This window comes from Triturus cristatus, chromosome 12, assembly GCF_964204655.1.
Source record: "Triturus cristatus chromosome 12, aTriCri1.1, whole genome shotgun sequence".
Lineage (NCBI taxonomy): Eukaryota > Metazoa > Chordata > Amphibia > Caudata > Salamandridae > Triturus > Triturus cristatus.
In genome coordinates this window covers 817,959,413-817,980,452 of record NC_140595.1, presented here as the reverse complement: position 1 = coordinate 817,980,452, position 21,040 = coordinate 817,959,413, and the positions used below count along the sequence as shown (strand labels likewise).

General features: G+C 47.1%; 1 protein-coding gene across 1 annotated transcript in view; it reads left to right on the top strand.

Annotated features, from left to right (window-relative positions):
- Positions 1 to 21,040, top strand: part of TMEM95 (transmembrane protein 95) — a 552,801-nt gene that overhangs the window by 170,491 nt on the left and 361,270 nt on the right. The window lies entirely within an intron of this gene.

The window sequence follows — 21,040 nt, the reverse complement described above, 5'->3', positions numbered from 1 at the left end:
GTATGGTTTCCTCCCTTAACTGCACTCTGCGGTTCTTGGATACTTACAAATGTTCATTTTTGAGAGCATGTGTCTGTATTCGTGTTTAGTCTAGTCGGACACACGGTCATCTGGTGGGGGGCCACTTGCATGTTAAGCCCTTTCATAGACCTCAGGAAGGGACTGCTGGTCGTGAATTTCATGTTATGAGTGGGTGTGCCACTTGCTATGAGAGAGTATGCCATGGGATATTATCGTTCAATCCAATTTCAGCGGTTTTGAGGCGGTGCACCCAACTTTGCTCTTTCTCATTTAGAATCTGTTCCACATTGTGGTTTTTAATAGGTGGTGTCTCAAGGAAAACCCAGTTCACTTCGTCAACGGTGTGGTTGGACTCAATAAAATGATTGCTCATCTTTGTCATTCATCTTTTGCATTTAATGTTGCTTCTGTATTCACAGATCTCTTGTTTAATCTTACGGCAGGTCATCCCTATGTTATTTCTTGTCGCATGGGCACGTGATCATATAGACCACATACGTGGTGTTGCAATTGGTATGACGACGTATAGTCCATTTAAGATCTGGTGTTAGTTGGAGAACTTTGGTGGTTTTAGTTAGTTTGCACACACTGCAGGACCCACATTGGTAAATCCAATTATAGGTACCATGTTCCAGGAGTTTGTTATTATCTCTCTTCTTGGTTGCTGTGGGATAGGTCTTGTGTGTACTATCTTTAATATTCCTAGTTCTTTGTTCGCAAATCTGGGTTTTGGCCAGTTCAATGTGCCTGAAGTGAGTATTCTCCAATTATTATTCACAATTTTCTTCACCAAATTCGATGCTGTGTTGTAGGTCGTCACACATGTGAGGACACTTTCGGTAGTTTCCCTTGTTGTGGTCTCAAGTAGGCTTTCGCTCGGTTGGGTCCTTGCTCTTTTCTGGCATTTATTTATGGTCCTCGCAGGATAGTGCCTTGTCTCCAGTTTTTGACATAGGTCCTTTGCCTGTGCTTTGTAATCCTCTAGTTTGCTGCAATTTCGCCTGATGCGAAGGAATTGGCTGTATGGCAAGTTTTCTCTCAGCGGTCTCGGGTGGAAACTGTTACATGAAAGGAGGCTGTTCTTTGATGTCGATTGATAGAACGTCTTGGTGTTGATGGTACTGTCCTCTGTGTAGATGGTGATATCTAGGAAGTCCAACTTGTGTTTGTCTGCCGTGTATGTGAACTTTAGACAGTTGTCTCTGGTGTTGATCCAATTTTGGAAGTCTGGCAAACTGTCAGGGGTGTCATTCCAGATCATGATCACGTCATCTATATATCTTTTCCAGAACAGTATATTGGAGGTATAGGGGTTGGGGTCACTGAAAATGTGGGTTCTTTCAAAGTTACTAGCATACAACCCTGCTACACTTGGAGCGAATGTGCTGCCCATTGAAGTTCCGTGGCATTGTAAATACAATGTTCTGTTGTATTCGAAAAAAATTCTGTGATTGCCAGACAGCAACACTCTAGGACAAAATGTTTCGGTGTGTTGTGTTCCCATTGTTGCGTGAACAAAATATTTTTAATAGTCTCAAGGGTCTTCTGTTGTGGTAAGCTGGTGTAGAGACTCTCCACGTCGGGTCCTACCAGGCGCATTGTTTTTTCATCAAAGACTTTGTTAGAAGGTGGTTCTGACCATCTGAGCCGCCCAGATTTTTAGCTTTTTGAACAACTATTTGTTGAGCTTTTACTGTGGGAAAGCCTCATAAATTGGGACTCACCCACAGTGAACTCATGATACAAGGGACTGCATGTGTATTTTACCGGTGTCCCCCTGGTGTGAGTAGGCCACTGCGCTGCAGCCAGAGCTAGCGGCACCGGGCTGGTTGCATGCAGACAGATGTGTACATGCATGTGCACAAGTGTAAGGGCTGCGCAGGGGAGATTCCTAGTGTGCGCATCCCAGGAGCAGCTATAAATTGAATGGTGTGGCAGGACTTATGCAGAACTGGCTGGTGACATGGAATAGGCTTTCTACAATGGGAAGAAACATTTGAGGGAAAGTCAGTGTGCTTTACTGATTTAATTCCATTATACTCCTATGAGCATGGGCAGCACATGGGCTAGTTTTACTTTCCTAGGGCCTACAAATTCCAGAAACGCACTAAAGTCCACTGTAACTTATGTGAGAAGAAGTATTCTCCATTATACCAACCTTTTGTACCGAATTTCCATGGATGGATGAATCCATATATGCAAGGCCCACCCCCTGTGGGACCTCAACGTCCACCTGGTGAACAACAACGACCGCAACACCACCACCCTACTGGACAACCTCGCCAACCTCGGTGTCAAGCAACTGGTGACCACCCCCACTCACTATGCCGGACACACACTCGACCCCGTCTTCTCATCCAGCAAGGACATCGCCTTCAGCCACGCCACCGGACTCCACTGGATGGACCACAGCTGCGTCCACTTCAGCTTCAGAAGGAACACGATCCACCACCACCAGCAACAGGTTGCACGCAGAAGCTGGAACAAGATCACAGCCGACCAGCTCGCGTCTTCCCTGAGCACGAACCCTCCCACCAGCGCAACGAACCCAAGCCAGTCGGCCACCAACCTCGCGAAGTGAATCAGCAACTGCGCAGACGACCTCGCCCCTCTGAAGACCCCGCCTAGCAGACCCGGCAGCAAGAAAGCCCCATGGTTCACCGAAGAACTCAAGAGCTCCAAGAAGAGCTGCCGAGCCCTCGAGAGAGCCTGGCGCAGAGACCCAACACCGAACAACATGACTGCCCTCAAGCTCGCCACCTGAAAACACCACCAACTGATCCACGCCACCAAGAAAACTGCATTCAAGGAACGACTGGACAACAACGCCCACAACAGCAAGGAACTCTTCAACATCGTTAAAGAGCTCTCCAACCCCAACGCCGGAAACAAGGACATCACCCCTTCGCAAGACCTCTGCAACTCCCTCGCCTCCTACTTCCACAACAAGATCGCGGACATACACAACAGCTTCAGCTCTCAACCGACGCACGCCACGACTGAACCACCGCCCCCTACCACCACCCTCCGCGCCTGGACCCCGATCAGCACCGAAGACACCATCCGCACGATGAACTCCATCCACTCCGGATCTCCGACCGACCCCTGCCCTCACCACGTCTTCAACAAGGCCGACGCTGTTATCGCACCCCACCTGCGGGACATCATCAACACCTCCTTCGTCACCGCTACCTTCCCGGAGAGCTGGAAGCACGCCGAACTCAACGCCCTACTAAAGAAGCCATCAGCCGACCCCACCGACCTCAAGAACTACCGCCCCATCTCGCTGCTCCCGTATGCAGCAAAAGTCATCGAGAAGACCGTCAACAAGCAGCTGGCTGCCTTCCTCGAGACGAACGGATCCCTCGACCTCTCGCAGTCTGGCTTTCGGGCCAACCACAGCACCGAGACCGCCCTGATCGCAGCTACCGATGACATCCGAGCCCTGTTTGACAATGGAGAAACAGCGGCCCTCATCCTCCTAGACCTCTCCGCGGCCTTCGACACTGTTTGCCACTGTACCCTAGTGCAGTGCCTCAGCAACGTCGGAATCCAGGAGAAGGCACTGGAATGGATCATCTCGTTCCTCGCCGGAAGGACACAGAGAGTCCGCCTCCCCCGTTCAGATCAGAAGCCACCAAAGTCATCTGCGGCGTTCCTCAAGGCTCCTCGCTCAGCCCAACCCTCTTCAACGTCTACATGAGCCCCCTCGCAGCCATCGCATGCCAACACAACCTCAACATCATCTCCTACGCCGACGACACCCAGCTGATCTTCTCCCTCACCAACGACCCCGCTACCGCCAGAGCCAACCTACACGAAGGGATGACAGACGTAGCCAAGTGGATGATGAACAGCCGCCTGAAACTGAACTCGGACAAGACAGAAGTCCTCATCCTGGGTCCTTCACCCTCCGCCTGGGACGACTCCTGGTGGCCCTCCGCCCTGGGCAGCGCACCCAAACCAACAGACCACGCACGCAACCTGGGCTTCATCCTGGACTCCTCCCTCTCCATGACCAGACAAGTCAACGCCGTCTCCTCGTCATGCTTCAACATCCTGCGCATGCTACGTAAGATCTTCCGGTGGATCCCCACCGAGACCAGGAAGACGGTCACCCAGGCCCTCGTCACCAGCCGTCTGGACTACGGCAACTCCCTCTATGCCGGAACCACCGCCAAACTCCAGAAGAGACTCCAGCGAATCCAGAACGCCTCAGCACGACTCATCCTGGACATCCCCCGTCGCAGCCACATCTCCGGACACCTGAGAGATCTGCACTGGCTCCCGGTCAACAAGAGAATCACCTTCCGTCTCCTCACCCACGCACACAAGGCCCTACACAACCAAGGCCCAGGATACCTCAACAGCCGCCTCAACTTCTACGCTCCCACACGCCAACTTCGATCGACCGGCCACGCCCTTGCCGCCGTCCCCCGGATCCGAAGAGCCACCACAGGAGGAAGGTCCTTCTCCTACCTGGACGCCAAGACTTGGCGGAGGTGGGTCCCTCCTGACCCACCTCCGCCTGACCCAGGACCACCTCGCCTTCAGGAAGCAGCTCAAGACCTGGCTGTTCGAGCAGTAGCGTACCCCCCCTCCCCTAGCGCCTTGAGACCCTCCGGGTGAGTAGTGCGCTATATAAATGCTGTGATTGATTGATTGATTATGATGGGATCGCACCAAACACAGAGGCTGCCTTTTTTAAAGAGAGGCCAGAACAACCGCAGAGGGAGAAGAAAAGGAGTCACATGGACCGAACAAGAACGGCAAGTCTTGACACGCAGCATGTACAACGAGAGACCAGGAATAAGCACAATGACCGACTCATAGTAAACCTGACAAACTGGACTCTGACGGAAGACCAAGAATGTGTCCTGAATAAAGGCCTAGGCTTTGAAACTACCCCACCTCTAGGTCTCTTAAAACTTCAATGCAAATTAGCTGAATTCTGCAGGAAGATCAAATAGAAAGCATTTTTCACAAATAAGGACGACACTATAACATAAAGTGATACCAATTTACGGCAAAAATTGACCTTCTGTCTCCCCAACCACCTCATACCGGTTGAGATGCAAGCCTTTGAACAGGCCGTACTGAAGGAAGCTGAAAATGTAAAACAGATCACAATAAAACCCTTCGTGAAGATCACCAAGCGGGAACACAAAGCCCTCGAAGAACTCCACAAACATGAAGATCTGATAATCAAACCGGCGGACAAAGGATGAGGAATTGTCCTGCTTACCAAAGAAGGTTACAACAAACAATACTTGGACCTCCTGTCTGATGATAAGTTCTACAGAATTATCACCGTTCACCCAACAAGGCGATTACAGCGGACCATTTAAATCATGGTCGATGAACCAGAGGTGAACCTTTGGATCTCCAAAAACGAGCAGATTTTTTGAAAACCGAATTGCTGAGAGTACCGTATTTATATTCACTACACAAAATAAACAAAAACAGAACACCTCCACCAGGACGTCCAATAGACTCAGGGATTGGGTCAATATTAGAACCTCTCTCTCAATTTGCTGACCATTTCCTAAGACCCATGGTCCAAGGAACTCCCACGTACCTAAAAGACTCTCTGGACCTATTAGACCAACTGAGAGGACAAGTCTTTGATGAAAAAACAATGTGTCTGTTAGGACCCGACGTGGAGCGTCTCTACACCAGCTTACCACAACAGAAGACCCTTGAGACTATTGAAAATATATTGCTCTCACAACAATGGGAACACAACACACCGAGACATTTTGTCCTAGAGTGTTGCCGTCTGGGACTCACAGATTTTTTTTTCCGAATACAACGAAACATTGTATTTACGATGCCATGTAACTTCAATGGGCAGTACATTCGCCCCAAGTGTAGCAAGGTTGTATGTTAGTAACTTTGAAAGTAACCACATTTTCAGTGACCACAACCCCTATAACTCCAATATACTGTTCTGGAAAAGATATATAGATGACGTGATCATGATCTGTAATGACACCGCAGACAGTTTGCCAGACTTCCAAAACTGAATCAACACCAGAGACAACTGCCTAACGTTCACATACACGGCAGACAAACACAAGTTGGACTTCCCAGATATCACCATCTACACAGAGGACAGTACCATCAACAGCAAGACGTTCTATAAACCGACATCAAAGAACAGCCTCCTTTCATATAACAGTTTCCACCCGAGACCGCAGAGAGAAAACTTGCCATACAGCCAATTCCTTCGCATCAGGCGGAATTGCAGCAAACTAGAGGATTACAAAGCACAGGCAAAGGACCTATGTCAAAAACTGGAGACAAGGCACTATCCTGCGAGGACCATAAATAAATGCCAGAAAAGAGCAAGGAACCAACCGAGGGAAAGCCTACTTGAGACCACAACAAGGGAAACTACCGAAAGTGTCCTTACATGTGTAACGACCTACAACACAGCATCGAATTTGGTGAAGAAAATTGTGAACAAGAATTGGAGAATCCTCACTTCAGGCACATTGAACTGGCCAAAACCCAGATTTGCGAACAAAAGAACTAGGAATATTAAAGATATCCTAGTACACACAAGAACTATCCCACAGCAACCAAGAAGAGAGACAATACCAAACTCCTGGAACATGGTACCCATAATTGGACATTACCCATGCGGGTCCTGCAGCATGTGCAAACTAACTAAAGCCACCAAAGTTCTCCAACTAACACCAGATCTTAAATGGACTATACGTCATCATACCAATTGCAACACCACGTATGTGGTCTATATGATCATGTGTCCATGCGACAAGAAATTCATAGAGATAACCTGCCGTAAGATTAAACAATGGATCTGCGAACACAGAAGCAACATTAAATGCAAAAGAGGAATGACAAAGATGAGCAATCATTTTATTGAGTCCAACCACACCATTGACAAACTGAACTGGGTTTTCCTTGAGACACCACCTATTAAAAACCACAATGTGGAACGGATTCTAAATGAGAAAGAGCAAAGTTGGGTGCACCGCTTCAAAACCGCTGAAATTGGATTGAACGACAATATTCCATGGCATACTCTCTCATAGGAAGTGGCTCACCCACTCATAACATGAAATTCACGACCAGCAGTCCCTTCCTGAGGTCTATGAAAGGGCTTAACATGCAAGTGGCCCCCCACCAGATGACCGTGTGTCCGACTAGACCAAACACGAATACAGACACATGCTCTCAAAAATGAACATTTGTAAGTATCCAAGAACCGCTGAGTGCAGTTAAGGGAGGACACCATACTGCAAAAAGAACTCGGGCCAGACATTGCGGTCTGGTCCCGTTTAAATCATCCACCCTCACGTGATATACGTTCACCAGGAAACATGCATATCACAAATAAATATCACAACCATCTGATGATGATTTGTACCTACGATTTTGCTTATTGCACAATCCATGCTCATATACCATCGTGAGTGTCGTAGCATTATACAATAGGTTTTATTAACCATTCACCTCTTCTCACTGTTTATCACTGACAAACATTGAAAGCACTAGTCTCTCTACCATGCCCATAACAAGCACTAAGTAGGCCCTCATACATTTAAGAAGTGACATCATGCAAGAGAACATGCACTGCAGAGATTCAAGAGTTACCTCGATCTACGTTCTCTGGGTGAATTTACCGTGATAAAAACTGAATAACACATGACGCCCCCTTAACCCCTTCTGTGCCCATGACGAGCTGGACTCGTCAAGGGCCGCGGTTGCGCTGTGCCCATGACGAGTCCAGCTCGTCATGAACCCCGCCCGCTAATGGAACGCCCGGCACAGGGCGGGGAAAGGGCGTGGCACACAAGGGGTTAAACCAAGTACAAGTATCTTTACTATGCCCATCACAACTCCAGAGTGATAAACTCTGCTCAACACAGGCCTGTGTCAAGGGGGCACCGCGAACAGAGCGAGCACAAGTTGTGCTACCTGGTATCCTCAGGTATTGCCAGAGCGAGAGTCTACTGGAAGACTGCGTGCACATTCATTGATGCGCGCCCCTACTAACTTCTCCCTTCTATACCCCTAACAGCAAGTTTATAAGCCCGCCGGTCTCCCGAGGAAGTCTTAGACGGGAACAATAAGGTATTTACGCACTGACTTGCATGACACACATGCGGTATTCCAGCGAAGCAACACGTGCACCTTAAATCCACACAGTGACGAGAGAATAGTTCTCGTCACACCCGAGCTCTGGCTTAAATTACTGTCGTTTAAACACAGGTACCAGCTTATAGATGTTATACTTTAACAATAATTGTTTCCATCGCATGCTGCCCATTGTGAATGTACTTACGATAGCCAAATACTGCGTCTAAGTAAATACAGTGCTGAGAGGCAGATGCTACTATGACTTTGTAAAGATCAGGAGACCATAACCCTGTACCTCACACAGGATCTAAATAACTGTGGGACAACCACACTTGCCAGTATCCTACGACAATGTTAGATCAAGAGATAATGCTATTGTTCACATTGAACACATACATTTAAGGCTTCTCAACCCATCCATTTTCTGTTATTGTTTTTAACTTGCCTATGTCTTGTCCCTATATATACATAGTTCATGAATATGAATTCTTGTCAGCATCTTCATTGCTCCAATGCAAGCTGTAACCAATTTGTACTAACCAATAACCATTTCAGTTACACCAAGCCCTAAAAAAGAAAAAAAGGAAAGCAGAGTGTGAAAATTTCCTAGATTGGAAACCCACTCATGAAACTGGAAGACCACTCTTTGTCCTCACACACCCCGAAGGGTGTCATGCTTCATCATCGGGCGGTTGCTCCTCGTAGGGCCGGCGCTGCAATTCCCTACGGGCCCCGCAAAGGGTCTCTTTGTCGGAGATCTTTTGAGGACCGCCGGATGGTGCATGTGGGTGGGTGGGGAGTGGGTTGTTGATGGAGGGTAAATGAAGTGCGTGCTAGTTGGTGTGAAAAATATGTAAAAAAGGGTCATCATGCAGCAAATTTTATTAGATGTACCCTTAGCAGGCTTTGGACTGCTGAAAAGTTATGACCCTAGAGGCACGCTATGCCCAGGGGTCATAGGTCATAGGTCAGTCATAGGTCAACATGTTTCGCGCTTCTTCCGCCTATAAGAGGTCGATGGCGCTTCGTCAGGACCAAATTGTTAAAATTAAGTGCACTTGAAGGTTGGTGAGACATAATAAAATACCCTCAATACCGCTCTGGGCCACAAACTGTGTTCCTCAGTGTGGTCACAGGTTGATGATGAAAAGTGGGCTCCAGGTCAGTATCTAACTGGTCGGACACAGATACTCCTTCGGCTAGGCGCATGATCCACCCGTACGTTAATGGGGTTTAAGCCCAGATGGTCACGCCAGTGTACCTGCCCTATCCATGCGACTGCCAGTAAAGGGCTTCTCAACCCATCCATTTTCTGTTATTGTTTTTAACTTGCCTATGTCTTGTCCCTATATATACATAGTTCATGAATATGAATTCTTGTCAGCATCTTCATTGCTCCAATGCAAGCTGTAACCAATTTGTACTAACCAATAACCATTTCAGTTACAGGTACTAATGACCAGTAACATTTGGCAAGAGGGGTAAGTGACTTACCTACCCTATGCGCGTTGCACAATAGGCAACCCGTTCAACACGGGTCCTGAAGAAAGCCCCCAGACCCTCACGGGCGAAGCTAGGGCTGAAACATGTCAACCACACACATGGATTAGCAGGTGCCATAAAATAGTAGCCTTTCTATGTAGGCACCGCCTTGATTTTGACCTTGCCCCATCATCAACTGAATAAAACTGTCTCGTTGCTGAGATGTAGGTAATTTTAATATTCACTGCACTAATACTCACTCCTTTTCTGGTCACTACTGTTGTCACCAGCTGGTCTACCTCAGGTGGAGGAAAGCATAATTTGCAAAAGAAGAAACAAGATATACCGCTCCACCATTCCTGTACGTGAATGAGGGTTTTTTAAGATGGCTAAGATACCAGTCCCTGGTTGTTACACAGGTACAAGTGATCCATTCTCCTTCGATTTTGTATCCTTGCCGGGAAGCCGAGTGGATCTCAGCTTCTCTCTCCCTCCATGAATTAATTAATATGTTAGGACCGCTCCATGAAGGTGTAAAAAGGATGTGTGGGCTGTGTTACATCTCCAGCAGTTAGTGTCAGAGTGGATGCCCATGTGGTGCAATTGTATGGGTGTTCTGTAGTAGCGAATGAGAAATGTAAAGTGATTGAGCCTAAGCTTGTAGTTGAGGGATAAAGGCTCAAATTGCACGCAGCAATAGTGCCACTGCTCATCCGTAATGGGCTTGTGTAATTCTGTGTTCCACCCTGTGAATGCTTTTGATTTGATCAAAGGGGAGTTTCGCTGCATGGAGGTGTAGAGACATGTAATTAATTTGCGCGGTGAGGGCATGGTTAAGATGTGCTCCAGGGCCAGTTGGGTAGGCCGAGAGCCAGGGAAAGTGCTATGTATTTGACGGCAGGTGGCACGAACATGGTGATAGAGGAGTAAGTCCGAGAAGCCTAATGTGGATTCCCTGTCCAATGAAGGTGGGGCATTGAAGGTGTCATCAGGCTATAAGTCTGCGTATGTGTTAATTCCCCATCTCTTAGCCCTAATGGCATTGCCTTGATCAATTAGTGGTGGTATTTGCGGGTTATTAGCCAGAGGAATAGATGGAGCGAAAAGCACCTTGGCTCCAGCTCTGTCACGTAGCCCAAACTGAGCCCTTCGCAAGGTCTCAGTTGTGTCAATAGCATTTCGGGGCCGTCTGTAAGGTTGATATATTGCTACTGTCAGGGGGTAGGGGCCGTTATGTCTGCCTCAATAGCTGTGTGAATCTGAAACTGGGTAGGATGCAGCCAGTGATGGAGAAATTGGGCTTCAATTAATCAATCAGGGAATTTTAAAGCGCGCTACTCACCCGTGAGGGCATATAGGGGAATGTCAGGCGCACCCGAGCCGCCCTGGTTCAGTGTTAGCGTGAGCAGCTCCCAAGCTACTCTAGCCTGTCCCCCACCCATACCAGTGAAACCATCAATGAGCGCATTGTCTTGCGTGAGTGGAATGGGAAGATTCACAAATATGTACAAACATTTGGGCAGGGCTATCATTTTGGCTATCGCAATCCTTCCTGCTAGGGACAGCGGCAGTTTGAACCAGGTTTTCAATTTGCCCTCTAACCAGGTAATAGTGCACCCATAATTCATGCTCCAAATCTCCTGCATACCCCCGCTCAACCAGATCCCCAGATATTTACCTGCCCCCCCACCCGAGGTGGTAGTCCAATTCGAAAGGCTTTGTACCATCAGTTAGGGAGCCAGAGTGTTGATTTAGTCCAGTTTATATGAATGCCCGACAGGCCACCAAATTTAGTAATTTCCCAGAGGACAGAGAGTACATTTTCTCCAGGGTTATTGCTATACAACTGGATGTTGTCTGCGTATAATGAGACGATCCGCCCCCTGGACGGAACCCCAACCCTCTGGCTGCGTTGTGTTGTCTGAGACGTGCCGCTAGAGGCTCCATCGCCACAGCAAACAAGAGTGGGGATAAGGGGCAACCTTGTCGAGTTCCACGTGTAATGGGGAATGGGTTTGACAGCAAGCCGTTTGCACAGAGGCAAGCTGTAGGCACCGAATATAGCAGACAAATCTGTTGTAGAAATAATGGGCAGAATCGCAGTCTTGTCAGGACAGCAAATAAATACCATCACTCCAGAGAGTCAAAGGCCTCGGTTACGTCCAAGAGGGCAGTCAGGGCAGGCAATGCAGGGTCTAAGTAATGAAGAACCGCAAAGAAAGTACGAAGATTATGCGCTGTTGATCCAACGGGTATGAAACTCGTTTGGTCGGGCCTGACTATAAGAGGTAGAAGAGGCTGGAGTCTGTTAGCTAACAGTTTGGCATATATTTTATTATGGCAAAACAAACGAAAGGAACTGGGGGTCTAGCAAAATCCTACGGAATGAGCAGGAGTGTAGATAGAGGGCTAATAAGTCCCACATGACAGAAGAGGGAGTAAGAGAAGAAGAGAGAGACATCCAAAAGCAATCTAAAAGGACCTCAGAGCGAAGCTTGGATGCCCATCAATTGTCTGTGTGATCAATCCTATCATCTGGTCATCCAATCCAGGATAAGATGCTTCTCTTGATCATAGAGAGCATCTAATTTGGAGTGATTTCACTCAAAAAAGGCCCAAGATCGTCAAAGGATTGGAGCGAGGAGACCAACAATTGCAAGGTGATAGAACAATTGAAAGGAGTGCAGTGCTGAAGAAAAAAAGAGGTTAAAGTGGTGTATTAAAATAGAATTGTGAGAGAACACTACTAGTTTAATATGTATCTCACACTCTAAATAAAACAACAGTGCATAAAGCAGTGTTATACAAATAACTGCTATGTAAAGAGGTCGACATGTTTCAGCCCAGTGGGAACCATTTCTCCCTGCGGCTTTCTTCAGGACCCTTGTTGTTAGATTTACGCTACTGCAATAATGTATAAACACAGTGTATAGTGAAAAAAGAAAAAGTGCTTGTCTCACTATCAACTGAAGGTAGCACTTTATACAACCTTCAGTAGATCCTCCGCTTCAAAAGGATGCAGTGAGCATCTGTCAAGAAAACATATGAACAACGTCTCAGTCTTCCAAATAGTACTCCCAAATATACATTTATACCAAACCTCATGTTAAAGGGTGCTTACCCGTAAGGATTGAGGAACAGACCTCACCTCGCCTGGAACCTGGCTCAGGACTAGGAGGCCCCGCTCTGTTTTAAGGAGAGAAAATAGATAAACTACCAGAAAACAGAAAGTAATCTAAAAAGATTCTGCATCTTTAAAGAGGCGCTAGTGGAAATTGCTACTATCAACTGTATACCAAGTGTGTATATATATAAAAAATTTATAAAAAATTCACAACTGTGTGGGCCCAGGAGAAGAATCCCTAGTCAGAGATCTGAGACAAATGACCGTGGGATGTGGAATAGCCAGTATTAGTCAGTATAAGCAGACCGTGGCTTACTCCTTCACTAAAGTGATCAACGTCCTGTTTGAAGAGGCACTATGAAAGCACCTACGGCGTATACAAGATATCCGGTGGTTGCCCATATTATGAATCACTGCGGATGGAAGGGGGGTTCTTGTCGTACTTTAATCTTCGGAACCGCGTAGGGGACAAGGCCCTACCCCTGTCTATGTTGGTATTAGCGAACCGCAAATGGTAAATGCGGCATGTACGAGTGCTTTACTCGTCGTTCTAGCTCTGAGTGCACTGCGTACAGGTTATTCTGCTGTACTACGCGGGTTCCATTTTGGAAGCAATGGCCATCTTGTCATTGCCCTCACATAGGCTATAATGGAGCAAATACGGGCCTCTCAGTACATGTGCTTTCCCGTGACTTCTCTGTGACCTGGGCAGCTGGCTCTGCTGCCCCGGGTCAAACTGGTCTCACGAGCTCCCCTTCCTCCGTCCACCTGTGATTAGCATCAGGGCTCGACCCATCATAAAACCCTTCTCATCCTACACAAACCCCCGGCTAATCTCTTCCACACCTGCTTGTTCCTGCTTTATGACTTGTTTCCCAAAACAGGAGATGCTCATGTTTATTGGGGGGTCTGCTTACATCTAACGTGGGATCGCAACCTTATTGTGTAAATCATTGTGAGTTGGCCGAACTGGAATGTGGGATGGTCATCATGACTCTGCCTTTTCTTTGTAACATATCCCTGTATATTGCCGTTTCATAAAACTCAGGAATGTATGCTTGAGGCCGAAAAAGGCCTATTTAAGACGAAGTCCGTCTCCATGATTTGCAGCAGTCTCCTGAGAACATACACGCTGTTGTACTTCTAGGATACCTGTCATTGGTCTGCAGCCAATAAACGATTCTTTGACTTCACCTAGAAGACTCTGTGTTTCTGTAGGTCCGGAACAGGGTGAAACCCAGAAGTCATAGGGTGTGTGCCCCTGCACCGCTGGGTCTAAAATACCCAGTACTTCAGTTTGGCGCCCAACTCGGGCCGATTTCAGCGGTACCAGTCCAAGCCAGAGGTTCGTGAGGAGCTTCGTGTGGAAATTCCGGAGGAAGGCCGCCACTTCATCGACCCCTGCATGTCGACGTGGTCCGAAAGTCTTTTCTGCGAGGTTCTCCACGTCCCGACGGCTACGAAGGACTGCTGCCCTGATTAATCGACCTGTTTTGGACCCTTGACGAGTTTGAGAGAGCGAAACAATCGAGAGAGTCTTCTGGTGACGCCATCGATCAGCAATATTCAGTTAAGTATAAGTGGAGCGTCTCCCATTTGTTTTGGTATCCTTAGGGATCGTTTGATTTGGTAATTTGGTAATTTGGAGTTTGCAAACCCCAAAACCAGAGGACTCGTGTATTCACGAGACTATCGTAATCGATAATCCTTTGACGTTTGGATCTAGACTAGTGAGCGAAGATGCCTGGTTCTAGAATATTTGGTAGATTATTCTGTTTGGGTTGTGGAAAAGATTTCCAGCTAGAGGAATCATGTCCGGTTCCTCCGGTTGGAACTCCAACTTATGAGCTCTATGTAAAACATGGCGTAGGCCCCATTGCATATAACGAAGTATGGATCCACTACACTAGGAAAGACGGTGTTTTAAAATGGCCCCAAAATGGTAGTTTCGATACCGATATTTTAGATAACTTGGAAATTAAATTGTTTAAGAAGAAAGCCTGGCCGGCGATGTTTGACTCTTTCCGCTTATGGCGAAAGGAAGCCAAACAGAAAGAAATTAAGCTAGCGAAGAAGAATAAAAGAGAGAGAGGTATGTCGGTAATGCAGGCAGCTGTACAATTTAGAGATAATGAGGAGGAACAGATGAGCGAGCAATTGCACAGGCAGCGCAAGTTAGGGATCGACAAATGTTACCCAGCTTTACCACACTCTAAGCAGAATGAGTCCGAAGACAAGGAGAAAGATCACCTGATGTCACACTTGTTGAGTTCGCCACCCCCATATGCGCAAAATGCCACGGCGCCTCCTCAGCTTGTGAATATGCCACCTCCAGTTAATGTATTGCAGGCTTTGCCGCAACCACCAGCTGCCGCACAGCCGGCTTTTATTAATGTAATGCAGCCCTCTCAAGGGCCGCCAGTTGTGCTTCCAACTGCCCCCGCACTTCCTGCAACTTTGCCTAATTCAGCAGTGGCCTCTCCCAACACTTTTCCTTGCACCACTTCGGTACCTATTTCTACGTCCTCTTTTCTTCCCTCTGTTTTCCCCCCTGTTTCTGCCTCAGCTTCTCCTTCAGCGCGACAGCGTTTAGCTAATGTGGTTACTTCATTAATGTCGCCTCTCTTTGAGTTGTCTGGTGCGACTCCTGGTTTGCAGCGTAAGCAATTGCGTAGTCAGTTGCCTACCCCTGATGAGAAGAACGTAATAGAAAGCATGGCGCGCAGATGGATTGTTTTCCCTTCATTGTATAATGTGGAATCGGTTGTTAATGTCTTCCATCAGTGGGATGCCCCGAAGCAGAGATATGTGTTTGAGAAAATGTGCGAAATTCTCTGTGAGGAATTGGAGGATAGTGGTAGAAATCCGAGGCCACAAGAATTGTGTAGAGTGAGGTTTGATTTTGGAGCTGGTATGATTGTGGATCGTGATATAGATAAAGCAGTTGCGGTTGTACTGTCCTTCAGGAATGATGATTGTCAACAGTCATTGTTCGAACAGGATGTCCTTGTGGGGAAAAAGGAAAAAGCGCGACAATACCCCATGAGAGAAGTGCCCCCGGTATGGAAGGAAGCGGTTGCAGCTGTCGGTGCTAACCCCGCTGTGGCAGCACATTTCCAGCGTGTTTGGGTGCATGTTCCATGGAAGCGTTCTGAGGTGTTAGCGCTTAAGCAGTCCTTACCTGATCCCCGTAAAAATCCGGCAGGTTATTATAAAGAGTTGTCACAAACGGCAGGATCATGCGTTATGAATCTGGCCGACATAGACATGTTGTTTGGTAATGTTGTTCCACAGCCCCTATGGGGGTCAATCCGTAATGCGGATCATGATGCAGAGCTAGGGGATACATGGGCTAACATTATTGCTGCTGATGCAAGACAAACTGGTGGCGCGAAACCTGAGCCTTTAGTAGCTGAGCTGCCTGGTAGAATCATCACGTATATGAAGACACTAATGCCTGCAATGCGCGTAAACTGGGACAAGTTATCTGCATGCAAGCAGAAAAAGGATGAGACGGTGTCAGACTTCTTTACTAGGTTTGAGGAAACGTTCATTGATCACAGTGGGCAGGATATGAGTACTGAGGGTGGCCAACGGTTATTTGTGGATAAATTTGTGCAGAATTTACTCCCTGACCTGTGTAAAAAGTTGAAAGATTCAGGGGAGTTCTTGGGCTGTTTCCTCTTCAGCGCAAATACTGGCTACTGCACAGTATTATGAAAACAGAGATAAAGACGAGAAAGATAGAACAGAAAAGAAAACGAAGGAATTGAAGACAAAGGTCCTTTTACAGCAGGCCTATCCACCACGTGGAGGTCAAAATAATTATAGGCAACCCCAAGGTGTCTATCACCAGCCCCAACAGTTTCAGAACAATCAGCAAATGAATGGGTATTACCAGCCACGTGTCCTTGTAGGTCCCAACCAATGTTCATACTGCAAGGAGGAAGGTCATTTTAAATATAGTTGCCCTAAATTAATGCAGCGGAATGGTAATATGTATGGCGCAAGAGGAAGAGGTGGTCAGCAAGCTCCTAGAGGTAGAGGGCGTGGAAATGTTCCCCAGAACGCGCGTCCTCTGCCGCCTCAAAATACCATTAATAGTTTTGATCAGCAAGCTAACGCAACTAGTAATACGGCACAGTATTATAATAATGATTATTATGCAGAGGACGGTGATGCAGAAAATACTGATTACTAGGACAGCCATAGACAGAGAGAGGGAGTTGTTTCAGTGCCAGTGGATCAGAGCGGACCGTATGTTGAGGTGACTACAGCGAATGTAACGGAGCCTTTTCTGCTAGACACTGGTGCTGCAAAGAGTTCAATTATGCATTCCAAACTCCCTGGCGCACCTTTGTCTGGCAATATGAATGTTTCAGTAGGTTTTTCTGGCGCCCCTGTTAGGAACCCGATTTCTAGTCCTATGTCACTTTCTGTTGGACCTTGCGAGCTGAAAGCACCTTTGATTCTGACGACAGGTTGTGGTGAGAATTTGCTGGGTTTGGATTTGTTGAAAAGATTGCACGCTACACTGTATTGCTCTCCCTCGGGAGTACAACTTACATTAGGCAAGAAAGTGATTTCCCCGATGTACTTGTCCAAAAATACAATGCCGCCTGAACTGTCATCCCTTCCGGATGCCCTTTGGGCTACTGGTCCCAATGATGTGGGCCTCTTGGAGATACCGCCATACGTGGTGACTTTAAAGGCTAATGTCAGACTGCCACGTATTCCCCAGTACAAGATCTCTAATGAAGGCCAGAAGGCATTGTTAGACATTGTCCACGACTTCATTACTAAGGGTGTGATTGAAGAAACAAGAGGCAACGTTTGCAATAGCCCGATTTTACCTGTCTTAAAACGAACGGACCCTTCACAGCCACCCGTTTACAGATTCGTGATTGATCTTAGAGAGGTTAATAAGATTGTTGTGCCACAGTTTCCAGTTGTTCCTGATATAACTGCTTTGTTAACGATGATCCCAGCCTCTGCTGCATGGTTTTCAGTGATCGATTTGAAGAATGCTTTCTTTAGCATCCCAATTGCAGAGGAGAGCAGAGACATTTTTGGGTTTAGTCTGGGAGGCCGAAGCTTCCGCTTCAAACGCGCTCCCCAGGGCTACTGTGAGAGTCCATCCATATACAGTCAAGCTTTGAAGGCACAGCTTGATGCACTGGTGTTACCTAGTGGCGCTATCCTGATTCAGTACGTGGACGATTTACTAATTGCTGCGGATACTGAAAAGATCTGCAAAGAGGCCACATTGTCCCTGTTGCGTCACTTGTCTGCTTTTCATCACAAGGTGTCTTTATCTAAGCTACAATATTGTCGACAAGAAGTGACCTACTTAGGTCATCTCTTATCGAAGGAGGGAAGGAGACTGACCCCAGAGAGAATTCAAGCCATTGCACAGTTGAGTGTGCCAAAGACACAGAGAGAAGTACGTGCTTTCTTGGGCATCACCTCATACTGTAGGCATTGGATCCCTAGTTTTTCCTTGCTGGCGAAACCTTTGTTAGCCTTAACATGCAAAGACACACCGAATCCTATCCCATGGTCTGAAGAGTGCCAGAAAAGTTTTGTGGAATTGCGAAATGCATTGTGCTCAGCTCCTGTGTTGGGTACCCCTGACTACAGTAAGCCTTTTACATTGTATGTTCACGAGAAAGATGGATGTGCGTTGTCGGTGTTAACACAGCCTTTTGGCGACAGACCGCGCCCATGCGCATATTTTTCATCCACTTTGGACCCTGTAGCGAGGGCATTGCCCAGCTGTCTGAGAGCGACAGCTGCTGCAGCGATGTCTATCCGACAATCTGCTGGTCTGGTAATGGACAACACATTGATCGTTATGGTTCCACATGCTGTAGACACATTATTGAATAGAACCAAGACACAACACTTGACTAGTGCACGCTTATCGGGATATGAACTTACACTGTTAGCGAATCCCAACCAATGTTCATACTGCAAGGAGGAAGGTCATTTTAAATATAGTTGCCCTAAATTAATGCAGCGGAATGGTAATATGTATGGCGCAAGAGGAAGAGGTGGTCAGCAAGCTCCTAGAGGTAGAGGGCGTGGAAATGTTCCCCAGAACGCGCGTCCTCTGCCGCCTCAAAATACCATTAATAGTTTTGATCAGCAAGCTAACGCAACTAGTAATACGGCACAGTATTATAATAATGATTATTATGCAGAGGACGGTGATGCAGAAAATACTGATTACTAGGACAGCCATAGACAGAGAGAGGGAGTTGTTTCAGTGCCAGTGGATCAGAGCGGACCGTATGTTGAGGTGACTACAGCGAATGTAACGGAGCCTTTTCTGCTAGACACTGGTGCTGCAAAGAGTTCAATTATGCATTCCAAACTCCCTGGCGCACCTTTGTCTGGCAATATGAATGTTTCAGTAGGTTTTTCTGGCGCCCCTGTTAGGAACCCGATTTCTAGTCCTATGTCACTTTCTGTTGGACCTTGCGAGCTGAAAGCACCTTTGATTCTGACGACAGGTTGTGGTGAGAATTTGCTGGGTTTGGATTTGTTGAAAAGATTACACGCTACACTGTATTGTTCTCCCTCGGGAGTACAACTTACATTACGCAAGAAAGTGATTTCCCCGATGTACTTGTCCAAAAATACAATGCCGCCTGAACTGTCATCCCTTCCGGATGCCCTTTGGGCTACTGGTCCCAATGATGTGGGCCTCTTGGAGATACCGCCATACGTGGTGACTTTAAAGGCTAATGTCAGACTGCCACGTATTCCCCAGTACAAGATCTCTAATGAAGGCCAGAAGGCATTGTTAGACATTGTCCACGACTTCATTACTAAGGGTGTGATTGAAGAAACAAGAGGCAACGTTTGCAATAGCCCGATTTTACCTGTCTTAAAACGAACGGACCCTTCACAGCCACCCGTTTACAGATTCGTGATTGATCTTAGAGAGGTTAATAAGATTGTTGTGCCACAGTTTCCAGTTGTTCCTGATATAACTGCTTTGTTAACGATGATCCCAGCCTCTGCTGCATGGTTTTCAGTGATCGATTTGAAGAATGCTTTCTTTAGCATCCCAATTGCAGAGGAGAGCAGAGACATTTTTGGGTTTAGTCTGGGAGGCCGAAGCTTCCGCTTCAAACGCGCTCCCCAGGGCTACTGTGAGAGTCCATCCATATACAGTCAAGCTTTGAAGGCACAGCTTGATGCACTGGTGTTACCTAGTGGCGCTATCCTGATTCAGTACGTGGACGATTTACTAATCGCTGCGGATACTGAAAAGATCTGCAAAGAGGCCACATTGTCCCTGTTGCGTCACTTGTCTGCTTTTCATCACAAGGTGTCTTTATCTAAGCTACAATATTGTCGACAAGAAGTGACCTACTTAGGTCATCTCTTATCGAAGGAGGGAAGGAGACTGACCCCAGAGAGAATTCAAGCCATTGCACAGTTGAGTGTGCCAAAGACACAGAGAGAAGTACGTGCTTTCTTGGGCATCACCTCATACTGTAGGCATTGGATCCCTAGTTTTTCCTTGCTGGCGAAACCTTTGTTAGCCTTAACATGCAAAGACACACCGAATCCTATCCCATGGTCTGAAGAGTGCCAGAAAAGTTTTGTGGAATTGCGAAATGCATTGTGCTCAGCTCCTGTGTTGGGTACCCCTGACTACAGTAAGCCTTTTACATTGTATGTTCACGAGAAAGATGGATGTGCGTTGTCGGTGTTAACACAGCCTTTTGGCGACAGACCGCGCCCATGCGCATATTTTTCATCCACTTTGGACCCTGTAGCGAGGGCATTGCCCAGCTGTCTGAGAGCGACAGCTGCTGCAGCGATGTCTATCCGACAATCTGCTGGTCTGGTAATGGACAACACATTGATCGTTATGGTTCCACATGCTGTAGACACATTATTGAATAGAACCAAGACACAACACTTGACTAGTGCACGCTTATCGGGATATGAACTTACACTGTTAGCGAATCACATACACATAAAAAGATGCAATACGCTGAATCCAGCTACGCTGTTGCCGATTCCAGCAGACTCAGATGAGATTGAGCAACATGACTGCCTGTTCAGAACGGAAGAAGAGACGAAAGGAAGAGTGGATCTGAAAGATACTCCCCTGACTGAGTGTGATGGTACCTTATGGGTAGATGGTTCATGCTTTAAGCTCCCTAATGGTGACACGACTGCTGCATATGCTATCACGACTTTACAAACGGTTGTGGAAACTGCACGAGTGCCACATAATTCGGCCCAAGCTGCAGAGTTAATCGCCCTCACGAGAGCATGCGT